Source organism: Nyctereutes procyonoides, unplaced genomic scaffold (genome assembly GCF_905146905.1).
Source record: "Nyctereutes procyonoides isolate TBG_1078 unplaced genomic scaffold, NYPRO_anot_genome, whole genome shotgun sequence".
Taxonomy (NCBI): domain Eukaryota; kingdom Metazoa; phylum Chordata; class Mammalia; order Carnivora; family Canidae; genus Nyctereutes; species Nyctereutes procyonoides.
Window position 1 is genome coordinate 87,701,092 of NW_026575125.1, and position 21,628 is coordinate 87,722,719.

Sequence of the window (21,628 nt, forward strand, 5' to 3'; positions counted from 1 at the left end):
AGAAGGGAAACAAATTTAGAGCAAAAATAATTGAAACAGAGACTAAATACAAAAGATCAGTGGAACCAAGAGCTGTTTCTTTGAAAAGATAACAGAATTGACAAACCTTTAGCCAGACATAGGAAAAAAAGAAGACTCAAAAATTGGAAATGAAAGGGGAGAAAAAACCAACAGCACAAAAATACAAATGTTTGTAAAAGAATACTAGGAAATATTGCACACAAATTGAACACCCTGGAATTGGCTAAACTGCTTAAAATATATACTCTTCCAAAACTGAATCAGGAAGACATAGAAAATTTGAATAGACTCAGTGATGAAATTGAATTGGTAATTAAAAAACTCTGAACAAAGAAAAGTACAGGACCAGATGACTTTGCAAGTAAATTCCACCAAACCTTTAAAAAAATTCCTATTTTCTCAAACTATTCCAAAAAATAGAAAAGGAGGGAAAACTTCCAAATTCATTCTATGTGGTCAGCATTATCCAATCTATGAGGACAAAGATACTGCAAAAAAAATACAGTTCAATATCTCTGATAAACATAGATGCAAAAATCAACAAACTATTAGGAATTCAAATTCAATAATAAACTGAAGAAATCCTTCATTGTGATCAAGTAAGATTTATTTCAGGGATGCAAGGGTGGTTCAATATTTGCAAAGCAGTGTGATACAATATATTAAAAAGAGGAAAAAGAAAAACTACATGATCATCTCAATAATTGCAGAAAAAGCATTTGACAAAATACAATATCTGTTCATTATAAAAATTCTCCACAAGTGGGCTTTGAGGGAACATACCTCAAAATAATAAAGGGCACATATGAAAAACCTAGCTAACACCATACTCGGTGAAAAACTGGAAGCTTTTTCTTTAAGATAAGGGACAAGACAAGGATGTCCACACTCAATATAGTATCAAAAGCCCTAGCCTGGGGCAAGAAAAGAAGTAAAAGACATCCAAATTGATAAGTAGAAGTAAAACTGAAAATATTTGCAGACAACATGATACTGTTTACAGAAAGCTCTAAAGACTCCACCAAGAAGCTATTAAAACTAGTAAGTGAATTCAGTAAAGTTGCAGAATACAAAATTAATGCAAAGAAATCTGTTGCATTTCTATATACTAATGAAGAAGCAGAAAGAGAAATTAAGAAAACAATTCCATTTCCAATTACAACAAAAAGAATAAATTGCCTAGGAATAAATTTACCAAGGTGGTGAAAGATCTGTACTCTGAAAACTGTAAAACATTGGTAAAAGAAATAAAAAATGGCACAAATGGTAAAAGAAAGAAAAAATGGCACAAATAGATAGATATATCATGCTTGTAGATTGGAAGAATTAATATTGTTACAAAAATACTGATTTGAAGGGATACATACATCCCAATGTTTATAGCAGCATTATCAACAATACCAAATTATAGAAAAAGCCCAAATGTCTATCAACTGATAAGTGGATAAAGAAGATATGGTGTGTATCTGTGTATGTGTGTACACACACATCACAGTGGGATGTTATTCAGCCATAAAAAAGAATGAAATCTTGCCATTTGCAATGGCATGGATGGAAGTAGAACATATTATGCTAAGCAAAATAAGATAAGGACAAATACTAAATGATTTCACTAATATGTGGAATTTAAGAAACAAATGAGCATGATAGGGCGAGAGAAGCAAACCAAGAAACAGACTCTACTGTTTCTTAAGTATAGAGGACGAACTGAGGGTTACTGGAGGGGAGGTTGGGGGTGGGGAATGAATTAAACAGATGATAGATATTAAGGAGGCACTTGTGATGAGCACTGGGTGTTGTAAGTGATGGACCACTAAATTCTACACCTGAAACTAATATTACACTGTATGTTAACTAGCCGGAATTTAAATAAAGATTAGGAGAAAGAAAAATAAAATGTCCATACTACCCGAAGCACTCTACCGATTCAGTGCAATTCCTATCAAAATAGTAATAGTATTTTTTTCAGAACTAAAACAAGTAATCCTAAAATTTCTATGGAACCACAAATGACCCTGAATACCCAAAGGAATCTTGAGAAAGCAGAACAAAGTTGGAGGTATCACAATCCCAGATTTTAAGATATAATACAAAGCTATAGTAATCACAACAGTATGGTACTGACACACACAAAAAGACACAGAGATCTATAGAACATTATAGAGAACCTAGAAATTAACCCACGTTTATATGGTCAATTAGTCTATGACAAAGGCAAGAATATACACTGGGGAAAAGACAGTCTATTCAATAAATGGTGCTGGGACATCTAAGCAGCTATGTGCAAAAGAATGAAACCGGGTCAATTTCTTAAATGCAGAAATAAACTGAAAATGGATTAAAGACCTAAATTTGGGACCTGAGATCATAAAACCACTAAAAGGAAACATAGGCAGTAATCTCTTGGACATCAGCCTTAGCAACATATATCTGTGGATATGTTTCCACAGACAAGGGAAACAAAATAAAAAATAATGTATTGGGACTATATCAAAATAAAAATCTTTTGCACAATGAAGGAAACCAACAAAAGACAAGCTAATGAATGGGAGAGGATCTTTGCAAATGATTTATCTAATAGGTTAATATTTTAAAAATATGGAAAGCTGCTACAACTCAATGCTGGTTCCAAATAAAAAAATAATAATAATCTGATTAAAAACTGAGCAGAGGACCTATTTGACATTTTTCCAAAGAAGACTTGTAGATGGCCAACAGATCCATGAAAAGATGTTCAACATCACTGATAGAGAAATGGAAATCAATACCACAGTGAGATACCTCCTTACACCAGTCAGAATGGTTAGTATCAGACAATTAATAGGTGTTGGCAAGGATGTAGAGAAAAGGGAACCCTTAGGCACTGCTGGTGAGAATGTCAACTCATGCAACCAATGTGGGAAACAGTATGGAGGGTTTTTTAAAAAAGATTTTAAAAATACCATATGTTCTAGTAGCTTCATTACTGGGTGTTTACCCAAAGAATACGAAAACACTAATTTTCAAAGATCAATGCACCTCTTTTTAAATTGCAGTATTACTGTAGCCAAAATATGGAAGCAACCTATGTGTCCATCAATAGATAAATGGATAAAGAAGAATGCACCACATCTTATACGCATATGTATAGTGGAATGTTATGCATAAAAGAGGACGAGATCTTGCCATTTGTGACAACATGTAGGGACCTAGAGGGTATTATGTTAAGTATATTAGAGAAGGACAAATATCCTATGTCTTCACCTATATGTGGAATCTTAAAAACAAAAACAAGCAGATTTGTGAATACAGAGAACAAACTGGTAGTTCCCAGAGCAGAGAGGGTTGGGAGGATGGGCTAAACAGGTGAAGGGTAATTAAGAGGTACAACTTCCAGTTATAAAATAAGTTCATGGAGATAAAAAATACAGCATAAAGGATATAGTCAGGGGATCCCTGGGTGGTTCAGCGGTTTAGTGTCTGCCTTTGGCTCAAGGTGTGATCCTGGAGTCCCGGGATTGAGTCCCACGTCGGGCTCCCTGCATGGAGCCTGCTTCTTCCTCTGCCTGTGTCTCTGCCTCTCTCTCACTCTCTCTCTCTCTCTCTCTCTCTCTCTCTCTGTGTGTGTGTGTGTGTCTCTCATGAATAAATAAATAAAATCTTAAAAAAATAAAGGATATAGTCAATAATAGTGTAATGATGTATAGTAACAAATGGTGACTACGCTCAGTGTGGTGAGCATTGAGTAATGTATCAAATTGTCAGGTCATTGTTTTACACATGAAACTAATATAACCTGCATGTCAATAAAAGTTTTAAAAATGCATTAATTTATTAGTATGCAAATTAAGATTTTTTTTGTTAAAGTAGCTTTTGTATCAAGCTTTAGTGGATTAGAACAGTCTCAAATTGAGACCAAAACACAATACCAAATAATATCCAATCTTGCAGACCACATCTTAATTTTCTAGCAAATGGTCAAGAACGCTATGGATAGATTTTGTCTTTACTTATCTCCCTCTGTGAGGAAGAAATAAAGATAATTTTCTCCCCAGTAAATACCACTTTGACCCAACCCCTGAATGAGTGGAATTACTTTTGACAGAGCTGAAAAAGCATCTGCTATAGAGTTTCATGTAAACTATTGTTGGATAGTCTCTTTGCCCTTTAAGCCTTTTAGAAGAGTTTTATAAAGTAGAAAAGCCAGTTGCATTTTGATCCACAGAATCAGAATGGAGTGTATTTGGTCACAATTAGTTGATAGATGAGTGAGTTTATTTTGCTTTTCCTTCCATGCTTTCATCTCTATTTCTTCTAATGTCTAATTTCTTCTGTTTAAGAAGTTTCTTCAGTGCTTCTGGAAAACAGGGCTCCCTTCTCTAAACCCTCACTAATATTCTTTTTATTAGGCAGCTAAGCATATTGGAAAGAGTACACTGGCTTTATTTTTTGAAGATTTTTGTTTATTCATTCATGAGAGACACAGGCAGAGGGAGAAGCAGGCTCCCTGCAGGGAGCCTGATGTGGGACTGGATCCCAAGACCCCAGGATCACAACCCGAGCCAAAGGCAGATGTTCAACCATTGAGCCACCTAGGTACCCAAGTGCACTGGCTTTAGAATAAGATCTGTGATTGACTTTTGGCTTTCTCAGTTATGGTGACACTTATGGAAAACTTATTTAACTTCTCCAAGCTTCACTTGTTTCATTCCAAAGCTGGGGACAAAGCACTCATAGAGTAGGTATGAGGTTTACCTGATGATCAGTAGTAAATAGTAGCCATTGCTATAGTTATGATTCACTGAGGCTTTGGGGATTTTTTTTTACAATGTTACATTAGTTTTCACTCACAGAATATTAATCAGGAAGAGTTAGAGTTTCACAGTTTTTAAAAAGAATTATTTAGAGATACAGAGCATGCATGAACAGGAGGGGCAGAGAGAGGGAGAGAGAATCTCAAGCAGACTCCATACTGAGTGAAAAATCTGACTTGGGGCTCAATTCCACGACCTTGAGATCACCACCCCAGCCAAAACCGAGAGTGGGACACTTAACCGACTGTGCCACAGTCGGACTGTCTGCCCCTAGAGATTCATGATTTAAAAACTCTTAGTGACTTTTAGCCTCCTAAGTTCTGTGCCTACAAGTCAAAATGTATTTTACATCCTGTGGCCAGATAATGTATAAATTAATTCATCTAGTAGAAGATTATAAGGCATTTTCTAGAAATGCTGAATGCTCCAATCTGCTAGTAAGTTGTAATTACAAATGCGATCATCTCCGGTTCTATATCCTTTATTGGGGAAGCAAGGGGTGGGTACAGTCCATGTAAAAATAGCAAAACAAGAAAATGGAATACTGAAGAATGTTTTGTATATTTAATTCAATGTCAGGTTTCAAGCGTCCTGTATTTCAGAGTCTATATGGTGGTGGGAATTCATGTACAGTTTTCACATTCCATTCAATTTGTTGACAAGTTTGAATGATGTGGGGTTCTAATTCATAAGTCATGGTTTGGGGGGGTACCATGTAGCCAACATTTCAATTACATCTGTGTTCTTCAGTGCCTCATAGTTTCTTGAGTACTTAAAACCAAACAAAGCCCTGTCCTTTTGTGTCTGGCCATATGGTAGAAATCGTCAGTAAGTGTGGGTGTCTTGTTCAGTGTACCTATTGGATGAGGAACTGGGGCTTTGGATCTTTGATGGCGGGGACAGGACAAAAGCTCTTGTTGAGGTATGTGCTTCAGTCATATTCTTGAAAAAACAAGAGTAAGCCTTTACAGTAAGAAGAATAGCCTCCTCTTAGCATCATTCCTACACTTTATTATGTTAAAAAAAACACTTCTTCAACCTCAATTTATGTTACCAAAGTTCCTTGATAGAGCCTCTAGCTTTCATAATCTCCAGGAAGATAATCATGAGGAGAAAATCCATATTGCCATGAGAAAAAAATACAGTGAATTTAGGAGGTATGTTTTATATATACATTTAGTTTTATTTCCTACTCTTAAATTTAATACTTGGAACATTTTCAATGTAGGTATATGTAATTTTAATATTTGCATAGTGTTTTAGACATATTATAATTTATATGCCCACTTTCTTCAATTGTTTGGTGTTTGGGCTTGGCACTTAATATATAGTCGTAGATGGCTTTACCAAGTCCCTCTTCACAGGTGCAATAAAACAAAGACAAGTGGAAAAAAATTAGTGTGGGACTCCCAGGGCCACATTTTACCTTCTAATACTCTTTATTTTATTGTGAATCCTTAGTCTGGCCATTTTTGTTTTCATCACAATGATTCCTGGATTTTTATTATGAGAGGGTAAAATGGATATAAACCTTGATTGCTGACAAAAGCAATCATTAGCAGTGCACTTTCATCATCCAACATGAAACCAAGTAACATGAAGCAAAATACATTGAGCAGTTTTTACCAGAAGTCAGCATATCTGTCCATGCAGACCTAGCACTTTAAATGGATCTGTGTAGAGTGACTTAGCAAAGCAGTTTATGACTATATATTAGGTTTAAAGCCCAAATGAAAAGTAGTCACCTTTGTGACTTTCTGATGTGGATTTAATATAAAACACTATGATCAAAGATCATGGGGGAGGAAGCACAGGAAAACTGTAACATAATCAAATTCTGTGATTCCTTATCTTAAAGTTGACATCTTTGTAAGATGAATCTGTTCTCAGAATATCTTTATGAAATTGCAACAAGTAATATGTCACTTTATCAAAATGCAGATACAATAGACAAAGTTAAATGAATCAGCTGAGCCTTGCTTGTGAAAATTTTCATGAACATTCATGTTAGTCGTTGAACTACATAACAGAGTTAAGAATCCCATCACTCATCACATGAATGCTCAGCATATTTGGGCCCAAATAATCGATCAGTTTCCATCCAAATACACTCTGTGAATAACATCTGATAAACTTGTACTGCCCATGATTAACCCTAGCTAAAGCTTTCATTAGAGGTTTTCATAGTCCCAGTATTGAGTATTTAATTCAAATTAACCCCGATGTTCAGCTCTTAGTCCATAAAAGTCCACAAGGCTCTTCTCAGAGTGGACACAGAGGAGAGTGTATGACTCAAGCATCTTGCTTGTTACTCAAGCATCTTATAATGTACTTGGCAGTAGTGTGGGTAGAAAGAGGTGGTCAGGGCAGATATGACAAGACAAGGGCACAGTGAGGAAGATTATGATTAGTGTCATAGAAAAGTACATAGAGCTGTTAAGTAATTTCAGAAGAGGAAAGAAGGGAAGATTTGGGAAGAGGACAGGAAATGCCCCAAATAGCAGTTCAACATCAGCCAGGTTTGAGGCACTGTGAAAGGTAGCAGCAGAATAGAAGGATGAGAGAAAACACAGTATCTGGCTTACAGAGTTCATAAGCTAATGGGAGAAGTTGACCCAAGTGTGACATATGCTTCTGTGTGAGCACATACGTGCCATGATGAGAGTCAGAATGTGGTGAGCAGAAACTCCTATCTGTTCAAATTCATCTGTGGGGGCACCCAAGTGGTTCAGTGGTTAAATGTCTGCCTTTGGCTCAGGGCATGATCCCGGGGTCCTGGGATTGAGTCATGCATTGGGCTCCCCACAGGGAGCTTGCATCGCCCTCTGCCTATGTCTCTGCCTCTCTCTGTGTGTTGCTCATGAATAAACAAATAAATAAATCTTAAATCAAAATCATCCTGTGGGCTAGGCATTGTACTTGACACTGTAAATATTTTCAAAACCACCATGGGCCTTAGTTATTATTATTTCTATTTTATATGGAAGGAGGCTGAGTTTTGGAAAGATTAAGAATCTAGATCAATATAATAGTAAATAGCAAAGGGAGTCATGTCAACCCACCATCAACAGTACTTTATTGGCTATCATTGACTGAATGCCTACTAAATGCATAGTAGAATTTGACACTTGCTATGAGTTATGCTTATGTTTTATAACAATTCTGCAAGGTATATGTTCTAAGCATCATTTTGTGGATCAAATTGAGTCTGAGAAAAATTTAACTTTCCAAAGTCTTGGCTGTTATTGGAACAATTAGAATTCAAATCTGTGCCTATCTGATTCTAAGGAGTATGTTTTTTATAATTTAACTGGTCATTAGAGGGACAGGAGAGGTTTATTATGGAGATCTTGTGGGGGTGCCCTTTGGAAATCGTAGCTTTGAGGCAGGCTTTTAAAATGGCTAGAACTTCAACAGATAGAATTGGAGTAGAAAGATATTTAGAAGGCAGGACAAACGTGACATAGCGATGTAACGCAGGGCATGGACTGAAGTGGTTTGGCGTGGCTAAATTGTAGAGAACATCCAATAGAAAGAAGATAGGGAAAATGGCCAGGACAACAGAATAACTGCAATATTATAAAGAAAAGTTGGTGTTTTTTTATTTAATATTTTTTTATTCTTGAGAAATTAAATATTACACTTAAAATCTATTCTAGTTTTTGCTGTAGGATTTTGGTCACTCTACTAGACATTCTGGAGCTTTTTATACACATATACATATATTTTTGTCTTTTTCCCCCATATAACTTTTACTTTTAAAGATTTATTTATTTATTCAAGGAGGGTAAGAGGCAAAGGGAGACAGAGTCCCAAGCAGACTCCGTGTTCAGTGCAGAGCTGGGCCTGGGGCCTGCTTTCATGACCAAGAGATTCTGCTTTTAATGAGGAAATATGAAATAAGAGTTGATGTGATCAGATCTGTGCTTTTTAGTTAATTTGTGTGTCTCATTGCTGGACTGAGAACTCCAAGAGAGCAGGGATTATTTTTTCTTCTGTTTAGTTCATACTATACCCCCAGTGACCAAAGTAGTGCCTAGAACATAATTAGGGATTTTATCTACAGCCACAAGTTTTATAACCTGCATGATTTGAGCGGGTGGTATTCACCTATACTATAATGTAAGTGGAGTGGTACAGTTTTATACACAATCATAATGGGCAGTTGATAAACAGTTTGAATGAATGAGCGATTCACTAATTTGCTTTAGGACCATGTGTCAGAATGGAGTTTCTAGGATGTATTGCAGGGAGGAGAGAATCAGGGAACAGGAAATATTAAGACAACGTGTTAAGGAGTCTGAGCCAGAGATAATGATCTGAACTACCTAAGTGGAAGTGGATCTGACAGGATGCTTCCATGGTAGAATTAATATTGTTTTTATTGATTGGATATAGAAATGTGTTGGTTATAGGCAGGGGAATGTTGAAGATGACCCAAGGATTTTTAGCCTGAGTACCTGGGAGCATGATCATGGCACTAACTTAGAGTAGGAAAATAAGGAAGATAAGCAAGTTTGGTGTATGGGATAGATGGATAGGTGATGAATTCAAAGGTGTAGAAGTTGAATTTGAGGAGCCTGTGAGATATGAATATAGACCTGTCTATTTACTAGCCTTTGAATAAACTGATCTGAAACTCAGCAGAGAGACCAGGGATAAGAAGATAGGTTATGACGATTTTGAAGCCATGGGAGGAGCCAAGATGTAGAATGAAAGAGAAGACAGTAAAAGGTAGCACCCGAAGAAATGCTTAAAATAGAAGAGTCACAGTGCAAATGAAAATACAAGAACACTGAGCAGATATGGTCCGGATGCAGAAGAATAGGAGCATAAAGTATCACTTAAGTGGGAGAGACAGAGGTAGCCATCTGTGCTGACTGCCGTCAAGAGGTTAAGGAAAAGGAGGACAGAGAAGCCACTGGATTTATTAATTGATGATCATTTCTGTTGAGAGTAAACCCAATGAGGTAGTGAGATCAGAAGTCAGGTGACAAGTGATTAAAGAGTGAGTGGAGGTGAGAAAATGGAGCCAACTGACGCAGATTATGAATGACTGGTCAAAGGAGCTGGAAAGGTGGGACCAGAACTTGAGAAAGAAACAGGGATGAGGAGGATTTTTCTAGGGTAGAGGAAAGTTCATGTGTCTGTCGACTAAAAGGAAGGGATCAGCGGAGATCTTGAAGACAGAGATGACGGATGAGATGAGGTGCCCAGAAGACAAGAAGAGAAAAATAGCATGGCAATATGGTCAGCCTTGCAGTGTATGAAGTAGACTTCTTTCAGGATAGGATCATAGCGGGAAAGGATAGGCAGAGATAGAGAATCTAAAATGGAAGCAAGGCAATTTTTAGGAGTTCATGCTAGATGGCCTCAATCTCCTTTGTAAGGTGGGGGGCAATCCCATCTGCTAAGCTATGGACTCTTTCTTAGATTAAAAGGCTTAAAGTATTAAAATACAAATAAATACCCTTAGGGTTATTCGCATTTTGACAGCATGTGGGAAACTTTTTCTGTACTTACTCACAACCTTACTAAATTCTATTTCAATGGGGTTTGAAAAGTTTTGTTCTAGAAAGCTTAGTTTGGCAACTCTAAGCCCTTTATCAGAAAGCAGTCATATCAGAAAGCATTTTTATATCTAATCCTGTGTGTGATGGTTGCTATGGAAACAATCGAATGCAAACTTTATTTTATATAACACCCAGCTAAGCTATTGATCAGGTGGGAGGGAGAGAGCTTCAAACCATTTCACTCGAGAAAAAAAAAAGAAACATTACAGAGGTTGTTTGGTGGAGACCTTTTGGTCGGGAAAAACACAATTATGGTTTCACATATACAAATGTAGGGCACAGATGGCTGGGGCTTTATCTTTCCACTTTTAACAAACAAAGGTATTGGAATCGGGGGCTCAGGGAGTCAAGCAGGGAAGGTGACAGGATTTCTTAGCAGACAGAGCGATAATATATAAAATCAAGCTCACACAAGTGAAGGAATAGGACTGGGTCATTAAGTCCAGGGGAAATTAGAGCAGAACCAATGCCTGGGCTTCAAAATCAAATAGAGCAGCTAAGTAGAAAAGAGCCAGAAAAAAATGGCAAAGCTAGAAAAAAAATTTTGTTTAACAGGAACACATCACACATATCATTGAGCTTTTTTAATACTCTCATAAGAAGATAGCAAGTAATAATAAAGTTATTACTATTGGCTTTTATACCAAACTACAGTTAGGGTCTATACAGAGACAGCAAAATCCCCTGTACTTTTCTATCTCTGGTCCCAGACAATGTTAGGGTGTTTATAGAACATATTGGTTATAGTTAGGGTATTGTACTTTCAGCTCTCCATAGCCTTGACATAGAATTTCACCAAGACCAGAAAGAAACAAATATAAATTCAATGCATTGGTAAAACCCAAGGAAAAAAAAAGTCACATATATATGGGAGTGATCAGCCATTTCAGCATAGAAACAAAACAGTCACAAAGTGAAATGGGAGGAAGTCACTAGTATGGATCCCATGTGGGGGTACCTAGCTGGCTTAGTTGGTAGAACATGCAACTCTTGGGATCCCTGGGTGCCTCAGTGGTTTAGCGCCTGCCTTCGGCCGAGGGTGTGATCCTGGAGACCCGGGATCGAGTCCCACATCAGGCTTCCTGCATGGAGCCTGCTTCTCCCTCTGCCTGTGTCTCTGCCTCTCTCTCTCTCTAATAAATAAACACAATCTTTTTTTTTAAAAAAGAACTCTTGATCTCAGGATTGTAAAGTTTCAGCCCCATGTTGGATGTGGAGCTTAGTTGGAAAAATCAAATCAAATCTTAATCCCATGAATAACTCTCCTTGTTCAAAGTCCATGCTTACCGTGCAAACTTATTTGGTTACTATTCTCTCCTTCAGTTTGCCCATTATAAAGATCATATGCAAGTTTGAAAAGTTAAAAGTTTAAAAATTAAAATAAAAATTAACCTAAAAACGAATATTGGTAATGTTTTGGTGTATTCCTTTCTAACTTTATGCTTTTAGAGCTATATAATTTGATGGAGATAGATTTGCCAAGATATACAGAAATATATGTTTAATACATGCAAGTATTACAAAATTAACACAATAATATATAAATCTACACTACAAAATTAACACAATAATACAATAATATATAAATCTACACTGTGGCACTTCACATTCTATAAAGACCTTTCCCCAAAATCCTTAAATATCTTTGGGAACATTATTTTTAAAGGTTCCTTAGGAACACTAATTTTGGGAATGTATTTATTCATTTCTTATTGTTAGAAAATTGACTTCCAGTTTTTCACGTTTATAAGTTTTTGATTAACACCTTTGTCCATAAATCTCAGTGTATATTTATAGGTGGAGAATTTTTATATCAACATTTACATGCATTGTTAAGGCTTTTGATAAATATTGCCAGACTGCCTTAAAAGATAAATTTTCAGAAGTAGAGGTTTTAGATTAGAGATTATGAAAATTTTAAGGCTTTGCATTAATAGTGGTAAATTTCCTTCCAGAAAGATTATAACAGCTTATACTACTCCCAACCAGTATGTGAAGTCTGTTTTGCTCTCACTTACACCAACACACAGGATATCAATATTTTATACATGTTAGCAAGTTTCATAAGTGAAAACACTGGTGTCTTGAATTAGTGTTTTAGGCAGGGTTGGACATTGTTACATGCTTCTTTACCTTTTGTCCTTATTTTGTGAATGTTCTATCCATGCCTTTTGCCTAAATTTCTTTTTTGTTTAAAGATTGTATTTATTTGAGAAGGAAAGAAAGCGTGAGAGAGAGTGAGCAAGCATGTGGGGCAGTGGGGTGGGAGGGTAGATAGAGAGGGAGAAGCAGGCTCCAGGCTGAGCACAGAGTTCCATGCTGGGTGGGGGGAGGGGCTGGATCCTAGGACCCCAGGATCATAACCTGAGCAGAACACAGATGCTTAACTGACTGAGTTACCTAGGTACCCCTCTAAATTTCTGTTAAGGTGTACATATTTGACATTATTTTTTAAAGATTTTATTTATTTATTCATGAGAGACACAGAGAGAGAGAGGGGGGCAGAGACACAGGCAGAGGGAGAAGCAGGCTCCATGCAGGGAGCCTGACGTCGGACAGGACCCCAGGTCTCCAGGATCAGGCCCTGGGCTGATGAAGGCGGCGCTAAACTGCTGAGCCACCTGGGCTGCCCATATTTGACATTATTTACCAGAAATCCTCTTACATATAAAGAAAGTTAACCTTTTATGTGAAATGTATGTAACAATTATATTTCTCCTGGTTCCTTTTAATTTGCCTTTTAATTGATAGGGTTTGATGCACAAAAGTTTATTGTTTTAAATATACTCAAGCATATGAATAATTTTCTTTATGGCTTCTTTCAGTGCTTTTATATTTAAAAAAAAGCTTACCCTGCATCATATACATTTTTATGTATTCTATTTTTTATGATTTCATTTATTAAATTAAATATATCTGGTGTACACAAGTGTATTTGTGTGTGTGTGCATACATATATTTGCAAGGACCTTTTAACTATAAAAAATGAGTTTTAATTTTTATTCCCAAGCCTCATCCCCTAGCCCCCCGCTAGAATTAAATGCTGACTCAAAGAAAATTCAGATTCCACATTACTAAAGAAAATACAATGGTTTGTTATTAATCATACAAAATTTCTTGGTGATAAGGAAGCAATGTTTTAAGCCTTTAACTTCATGGTAAGATAGTTTTACTATGTTGTAGTTTTATTTAATAAATTGGTGAGGGTTTTCAGTAAAGAATATTGCACTAGGGATCCCTGGGTGGCGCAGCGGTTTAGCGCCTCCCTTTGGCCCAGGGTGCGATCCTGGAGACGTGGGATCGAATCCTATGTCGGGCTCCTGGTGCATGGAGCCTGCTTCTCCCTCTGCCTATGTCTCTGCCTCTCTCTCTCTCTCTCTCTCTCTGACTATCATAAAAAAATTTAAAAAAAGAATATTGCACTATAATTTTGTTTCCATTTAAATAGTAGATATAGTTCTTGCTTAGTGTTTTTACACAAAATACCTGATTTTCAGGGATGATTTTATTACTGATGTTAACCGGAAGATGCCTATATCTCCTCAAGATTACATTTATATACACATCCAAATGTATCCAAATGTAGGAAATTCAGTTACTTTATATTCATTGTGTGAATAATGTGTCAATACGTTTTAATAATTTTTTCTTTTATAATACAATTAAGTATACTTCTCTTTCAAACCTTTTTTTGTTTTGTAATTTATCCTTATAAATGAATTACTCCTTTAAAAAAAACAACTTAGCCTTATTTTTATTGTAGTAGAATGAACTAATGTGGTAAATCTCAGAAAATTTACTCTCCTTACAACATTGATTCTTCCCATCAAGGAACATTTATTAAACTTGTATTTCTTTAGGAAAATTTTAAAGAAATTATCATGTAGTATTTGTACTTTTATTCTTTTCTTGTCAATTTTATGCATTGATTTTAAAAAAATATACATATGTATATATGCATGTATATATGTTGTATTATATACATGTAGTGGGATTTCATATATATGACCGATTAATATTCATATTATAAGAAATGGAATTTTCCGCACTCTGTCTTCTATTTCTGGTATCTAGGGTAGCTCTTGCTACATCTCATATTTATTCCATTGATTCTCTAGTTTCCTAACTAATCATTATCTATAAATAATGATAATTTATTTCTATTCTAAAAATTTTATGTTTGCTTTTTTGCATATTATTATATCACTCAAAACTTTCAGAACATTTCTGGATTATTTACCATTTTATTCACATCACACTGGTACAAAGTAAAATCAGAATTATGCATATGCAGTTTCAGAACTTTTTTTAAAGTTTGAGATGGATGTTGAATTTCATCAAATGCCTTTTGAGCAGCTATAGAATGTTGCTTTTTCTCCTCTGTCTTAGTGATGTTATATGACTCACATTAATATATACCTAATAATAAACCACACCTACATTCATTGAATAAATACAAGTCAGATGTTATTTGCTTAACCTTATAGAGCATTTTTCATATCTACTCATACAGGTGATTATTTTGTAATTTATATTTTCTCTGGTATTTGTTAAGTTTTGGTGTTGAACTATCTAAATTTCATGAAATCAATTGAGAAACTTCCTTTTTTATCTATGGTCTAAATAATTTCCATTTTTAATTAAGCAATTAATTAATTAATTTGAGAGAGAGAGAAGGGGAAGGGAGGGGGGAAGGAGAGAGAATCTCAAGCAGATTCCCTGATGAGCACAGAGCCCAATGCAGGACTCAATCTCATGACCCTGAGATCATGACTTGGGTTGAAATCAAGAGTCAGACACTTAACCCACTGAGCCACCCAGGTGCCCCTAAAATAATTCTTATGCCATGGAAATTATATGCTGTTTAAAGGAGAATTGTCCATCTGGGCATGGAAACATCTTTGATGATATTTGTTTCACATTTCCATTTACTGCCTGATGGTTATTGATCTTGTCAAGTATTTTTGTCTTCTAAATAACTATGGTGATCCATTTTTTAAAGAAAATTATTCATTTAATTGAGTTTCTCACATTTATGTTTTTAAATTTTTCTTAAAGACTTTATTATTGTTATTTTAGAGAAGTTTCAGGTTCACAGCAAAACAGAGGGGAAGGTACAGAGATTTCTCACATATGGCCTGTCCCCATACATTTATAGCCTCCCCCATTATCAACAACCCCTGATGCAGTGGTATATTTGTTACAATTGATGAATCTACATTAATACATCTTAATCAGCCAAAGTCTATAGTTTATGTCAGGGCTCACTCTTGATGCTGTACATGTGGGTTTGGACAAACGTATAATGACATGTATTCACTATTGTAATATCATACACAGTATGTCCAATGCCCTAAACCTTGTCCATGCTCCATCTATTCATTACTTTCTGCCCCCTAGCAAGCACTGATCATTTTATTGTTTGCATAGTTTTGCCTATCCTAGAATGTCATATAATTGGAATCCTATAGTATGTAGCCTTTTCAATTTACCTTCTCTCTCCTAGTTATTAAAAAGGAATAATTTACGCCTTGGTAGCTCATTCCTTTTTAGCACTAAACAACATTCCATTGTCTAGATATACCAGTTTATCCATTCAGCTACTGAAGGACATCTTGATTGCTTCAAGTTTTGGCAATTATGAGTAAAATCATTATAAACATCCTTGTACATTTCCACCAACAATGCACAAGGGTTATGATTACTTGTGTATTTGGAGACTTTTGTGGTTTCATATAAATTTTAGGATTATTTTTCTTTCACTGTGAAAAATATCGTTGGAATTTTGAAAGGATTGCATTGAATCTGTAGATGACTTCGGGTAGTATGGACATTTTTACATTATTAAGTATTCCAGTCTATAAATATGAGGTATGTTTCCATTTATTTTGTGTCTTCAATTTTTAAAATCAACGTTTTATAGGTTTCTGTGCATAGACCTTTCAGCTCCTTGGCTAAATTTGTTCCTAAGAATTTTATTGTTTTTGATTTTATTGTAAATAGGATTATTTTCTTTACTTTTATTGAGATATAATTTACATATGGCATCGTATTAGTGTTAAGTGTACAGCATAATGATTTGGTATGTTTATATATTGCAAAATGATTACCACAGTAAGTTTAGTTACCATTCATCACTACACATAGTTACAAATTTTTTTCTTGTGATGAGAATTTTTAAGATCAACTTTCATAGCAACTTTCAAATATACGATATGGTATTAACTCTTGTCACCATGCTGTACATTACATCCCAGGACTTATTTATCTCAAAGCTGGAAGTCATGATTAGTTTCAGTTGTGTGTATTTGTTTTTTCCTAGGTCAAGATCTTAAAGAAGTATGTTTATTTCATCATTTTTCTTTCATTTCTGCTTCTAAAAAAAGTTTTGATGCCCTAATGAGAATAAATAAAATAAATTAGGTTTTCTCTATTAATTTTTAGAAGTGTGTTTCTCTTTTACACTAAGAAAAAAGTTAACAATAAGATTCACTTTTTCTGGTACCATGTGGTATGTTTTTTATAGTCCACATACTAGATTGGGGTATTTTTTTACTTGGGTTAATTCTGCTGAAATTACTTATAATTAAGTAGAGATCTCTGGGGATCCCTGGGTGGCTCAGTGGTTTAGCGCCTGCCTTTGGCCCAGGGTACGATCCTGGAGTCCCAGATCTTGTCCCGCGTTGGGCTCCTGGCATGGAGCCTGCTTCTCCCTCTGCCTGTGTCTCTGCCTCTCTCTGTGTGTGTGTGTGTGTCTATCATAAATCAATCAATCAATCAATCAATCAATCTTTAATAAAAATAAATAAATAAATAAATAAATAAATAAATAAATAAATAAATATCTTTAGAACCTTTTGAGGGGAGGCAATAAACACACACGTGGCTTGTCCTTTCCTCTTCCCAATTTTCATTTGTGTAACACTGCCATACCATTTCAAAAGAAATACTACATAGAGAGGGTCACACACCCGCTAACGACTTAGCAAACTGGTAAAATATCACATGGTGAAACCCTATAGGTGTGGAAAATGGTTGTGCACAGATCCCTTCAGAGGACTTTCTTATTTACAGAAAAGGAAAACTGAAATTCTAGACTCCATTTGGTTTAAAATAAAAAAAAAACAGTGAGAATTAGACAGTGGTACCTTTGGATATCCATAAATCCTTTTATCAGATTTGTCCTTGAGAACAAGTTATGTGTAGCTTCTGTTCTAATTTTTCATTCTTGATTTTAGTATGGTTCCACTCAACCAAGATTGAATTGTCTACCTTCTGTAAGGAAATGGCTGCCCCATGGTGCCCTGGTACACCTCTACATGGGCCACATAGACAAAGGCATATACCAAAGCTGAACGTCAGTGAATATCTTTTGTTCCTCCTGGAGTGTGAGGGGACGGGAGGTTTGTGAGTGGCTGCCATCTCCCACTCATCTATCTACCTTCCTATATAAGACTGTCATAAAACAGTTCCTCACCACCTCCCATTTTCTGAGGAAGTATGGGAATTTCAGACCTATGCCTTTCAAAATAGAGCTACAGACTATAAAAGTTCTTAACTACAACCTAGAACTGGCTCTTCAACAACTTTGTAGTCACCCATGACTTTTCCTTTTTGGTGTGCAAAACAAAGATTTACGGGGAGCTGGCAGCTTTGGGTATTCTTCCTTTTGCTCTCTATACAGGTAATGAATTGTCCGAATCTACAGGTAGCTTTTTGTATCTTTCCTGGCTAAATCAGGCCTGTTTTCTCCTTAGCTGTGGCCTGCTGTCTTGGGTGGTTGACATCTCTATTTCCACTTTCTTTGACACTCTGAGTTAAAGTATTGAATAAAACAGCTACTATTTCTGCAGTAAAGGAATGGTTCACAATTTTCTGGTTGGTATAAACATTGGATCTCTAGTTAGGGTAGAGGCAGTAGAGAAAGTACCATATGTCTCCCTACTGTCCACCAGGACATTGAGTTTGCTGTCTTTCAAGTGACCATGCTTAAGCCAGTATCTAGTAATGGTTATGATTTACATTTTTTAAAAACAGGTTTTATAATTAGTGAAAATATCTCCCAAGAATATAACAATAGGTGGGAAGTTGATTTAGGTTTCTAGAGTATTTACCAGCTTTCACTTTTGTTAAATCCTCATGGAGAGCTGAGCCAGGGTCAGAGCACTAAGCTTTACCTCAAATAAGAATCCTTTGGAATCAATTATTTTATTATGGTAATAACAATAGATAGGACTTACTGTGTGCCAGGCACTGTGTTGAGAGTCTTGTATGCATTCTTTCTTTTAGTACTCTCAACCTGTGAAAGGGAGTTACCATTATTGTCCCCACTTCAAATATAAGGAAATTGAAGTTTAAGTGAGGCTACGTGACTTGCCTGAAGGTACTCATCTAGTTAGCCAGGCTTTGCAGCCATGGCCATGTCAGTGCAAAAATTCCAGTCTTTGTGATGGTTTTAGTTTTTCAATCATGTTGGGGAAAAAAACTTATTCTTTGCCCTTATGTGTTTTTGGTTGAAACCCCTGTAATAAAGGAAAGAGTAAAAAGAGAAAAACAAGCAGAGGTTTATTCATGTGTATACTTCATATATACATGAGAAGTAACCTAGAGAAAAATGAATAACTTAAAGACATGGCTTATTTTTTTCTATTTATGGTTGCTACTTTATTATAAAGAATACAGCTCAGTAAAGAAGTGGCTTATAATGCTGGTTTAAATACCATTGGCAGCTAATGACAAAAGCGAATAAGTAAAGGTGTGTGTGTGTGTGTGTGTGTGTGTGTGTGTGTAAGCAGGTAAGGAGGCCAGTTATGAGAAGATAACCAGGCAAAGCATGATAAACAAGCATAAGATTTGGCACATAGATTTAAGTCAGTGGCCTATCTATTGATGTTTTTTCCTTCTGAACTTCTTGAATAGAGTAAGAGACACCCTTACAGATGGAGATTTTCTTTAGGAATGCAACTTTCTCTTATAAAAGGTCAATTTCTACTCTGTTTTGGGAAGTTCTCCTGTGTCTACCGTTTCTCAAAATAATCCATTAAAAATAATCCATATAATAAAGGCATATTTTGAGGTGACCAGTTCTGCCACCATTCAATTATAATTAGTACTTTGATATTTTGATTATATAATTATCAGGGGCACCTGGTGGCTCAGTCAGTTGGGTGACTGATCCTTGATTTCTGCTCAAGTTATGATCTCAGGGTCATGAGATCAAGACTTGTGTTGAGCTCTGTGCTCAGTGGGAGTCTGAGATTCTCTCTCCTTCTGCCCACCCTCTGCATACACATTCTCTCTCAAATAAATAAATACATTAAAAATCAATTATCTATGATATAGGCTTCATATTCCAATCTTGAGAATTATATTTGCAATTTGATAAAGTCAATTTTCAAGCATGGCATTGTGAAAAGAAACCTTGGATGGTGATGAACTTAGAATGAGTGATGCATCTTCATGATGACCCATATTGTAAACTACATGGTATTCTCTGGCACCATCCCAGTCTCTTATCTTTTCATGGGGACTTCAACAAACAGTGATCATCAATGTTGACAATGATCACGTGGGTGCTCTGTAATATCCTTTTTTCAGTACAGAAAGTTATATTTACTCTGTCATTCTTAGCAAGTAAGTGCAATGCATATTGTAGAATCAGTTCTATAATGAAGACTGAAGCCAAAAAAGTTTTATTTTTCCAAAGATTTATCCACCCATTTGAGAGACAGTGAGAGGGAGGGAGGGAGGGAGGGAGGGAGAGAGAGAGGGAGAGAGAGAGAGAGAGAGAGAGAGAGAGAGAGAGAGAGAGAGAAATAGAACAAGCACATGTGGTGGAGCGCGGCAGAGGGAGGGAGATGAAGAAAGAATCCCAAGCAAGCTCCCTGCTGAGCACAGAACCTGATGTGGGGCTCGATCTCACAACCCTGAGATCACAGCCTGAGCTGAAACCAAGAGTAAGACACTTAACTGACTGTGCAACCCAGGCACCCCCAAACAAGTTTTCTGATAGGCCTTCACTTCACTTAATGGGAAAAAAAACCTCCCTTGATGAAAACAACCTCATTTGATTTAAATGAATTTTTATTTTATAATACCCCTTGAAAATAGTGTAGTTGGAGGGACATCTGTGATATATAGGTCATCTGGGAAGCCTGGAAACCTCTGCCCTTCAGTGGTTGATCCAAAGATTTCTGTTGTTAGTCACCTGCCATGCACGTTGGTGCAGGGGCATCTCCAGGCCCATATCTGCTCTCCAAACAGGGCCCAGAAAGGACTTTTGCCCAGACTTGCATTTTATTCTTCTCAATGCTGTTCAAGACATTAGTGTGTCTGACAATCTGTCAGAACCCACATCTATTGCTTTGAAGTTGAAACTTTAATTTTGATGTAAACTTCAGACAAGTTGAATTAGCACATTTATTTCCTCCCTATCAAGTTTTGCCCTTCACTTGTTCACCCTGCCCAGACAAGCAGAAAAGACTCACTATTTACAAAAGATAATAACCCAGCAGGGCCAACTCACTTGCTTATCCCAGGTCCCTGAGGTGTCAGTGATGCATTGTACTAATCTTCTCAGGGTTCATTGCCCTTTATATGAGGCTCTTGGAGAGGAATTGCTTATCCCACTGGAATGTATCTCCAAACCACTCTTGCAGCGTGGTTAAGAAGAAAGAATTTGGTATCCTAGAGATGTGTGTTCTAATCTCTGCTATATTACTAACAAGTGGTACCTGTCCAAGTCCTTAATTCATCAGTTTCCTGTCTGTCAAATGGGGATAATGATATATTCTATCTCACGTGATATTAAGGAATTATCATAGTGTCTGGAAAGCAGTAAATACTAAAAAGTATTAGGTATTAGTACTGTAAATACCATTTTCCCTCTCTGCCACCAGGATAAGAGCATATGCTCATAAGTAACAGTGGCTCAATTAGTGGCAGTGATTCTCAATGAAGGGGAATGAGACCAAGTCTCATTGCTTCCTTGGCAATTTGAAAAAGCCCCTAGAAAATTCCAAAATGTTCCCCAATGGAAGTTTGATACCACAGAGGAAAAAAACAATCACTGATGGTAATATTTCAGACCTTGTGGCCCTGAGATTTTTGAAATATTTTGAGACAGGGAGTTTTAATGCAGTCCTGAGATTGTGGCTATGTCACTGTTTCTCAAAATTTGTCTGTGGACCACTTTCATCAGATTTGCCTAAGGAATTGGTAAAAAAAAAAACAACAACAACA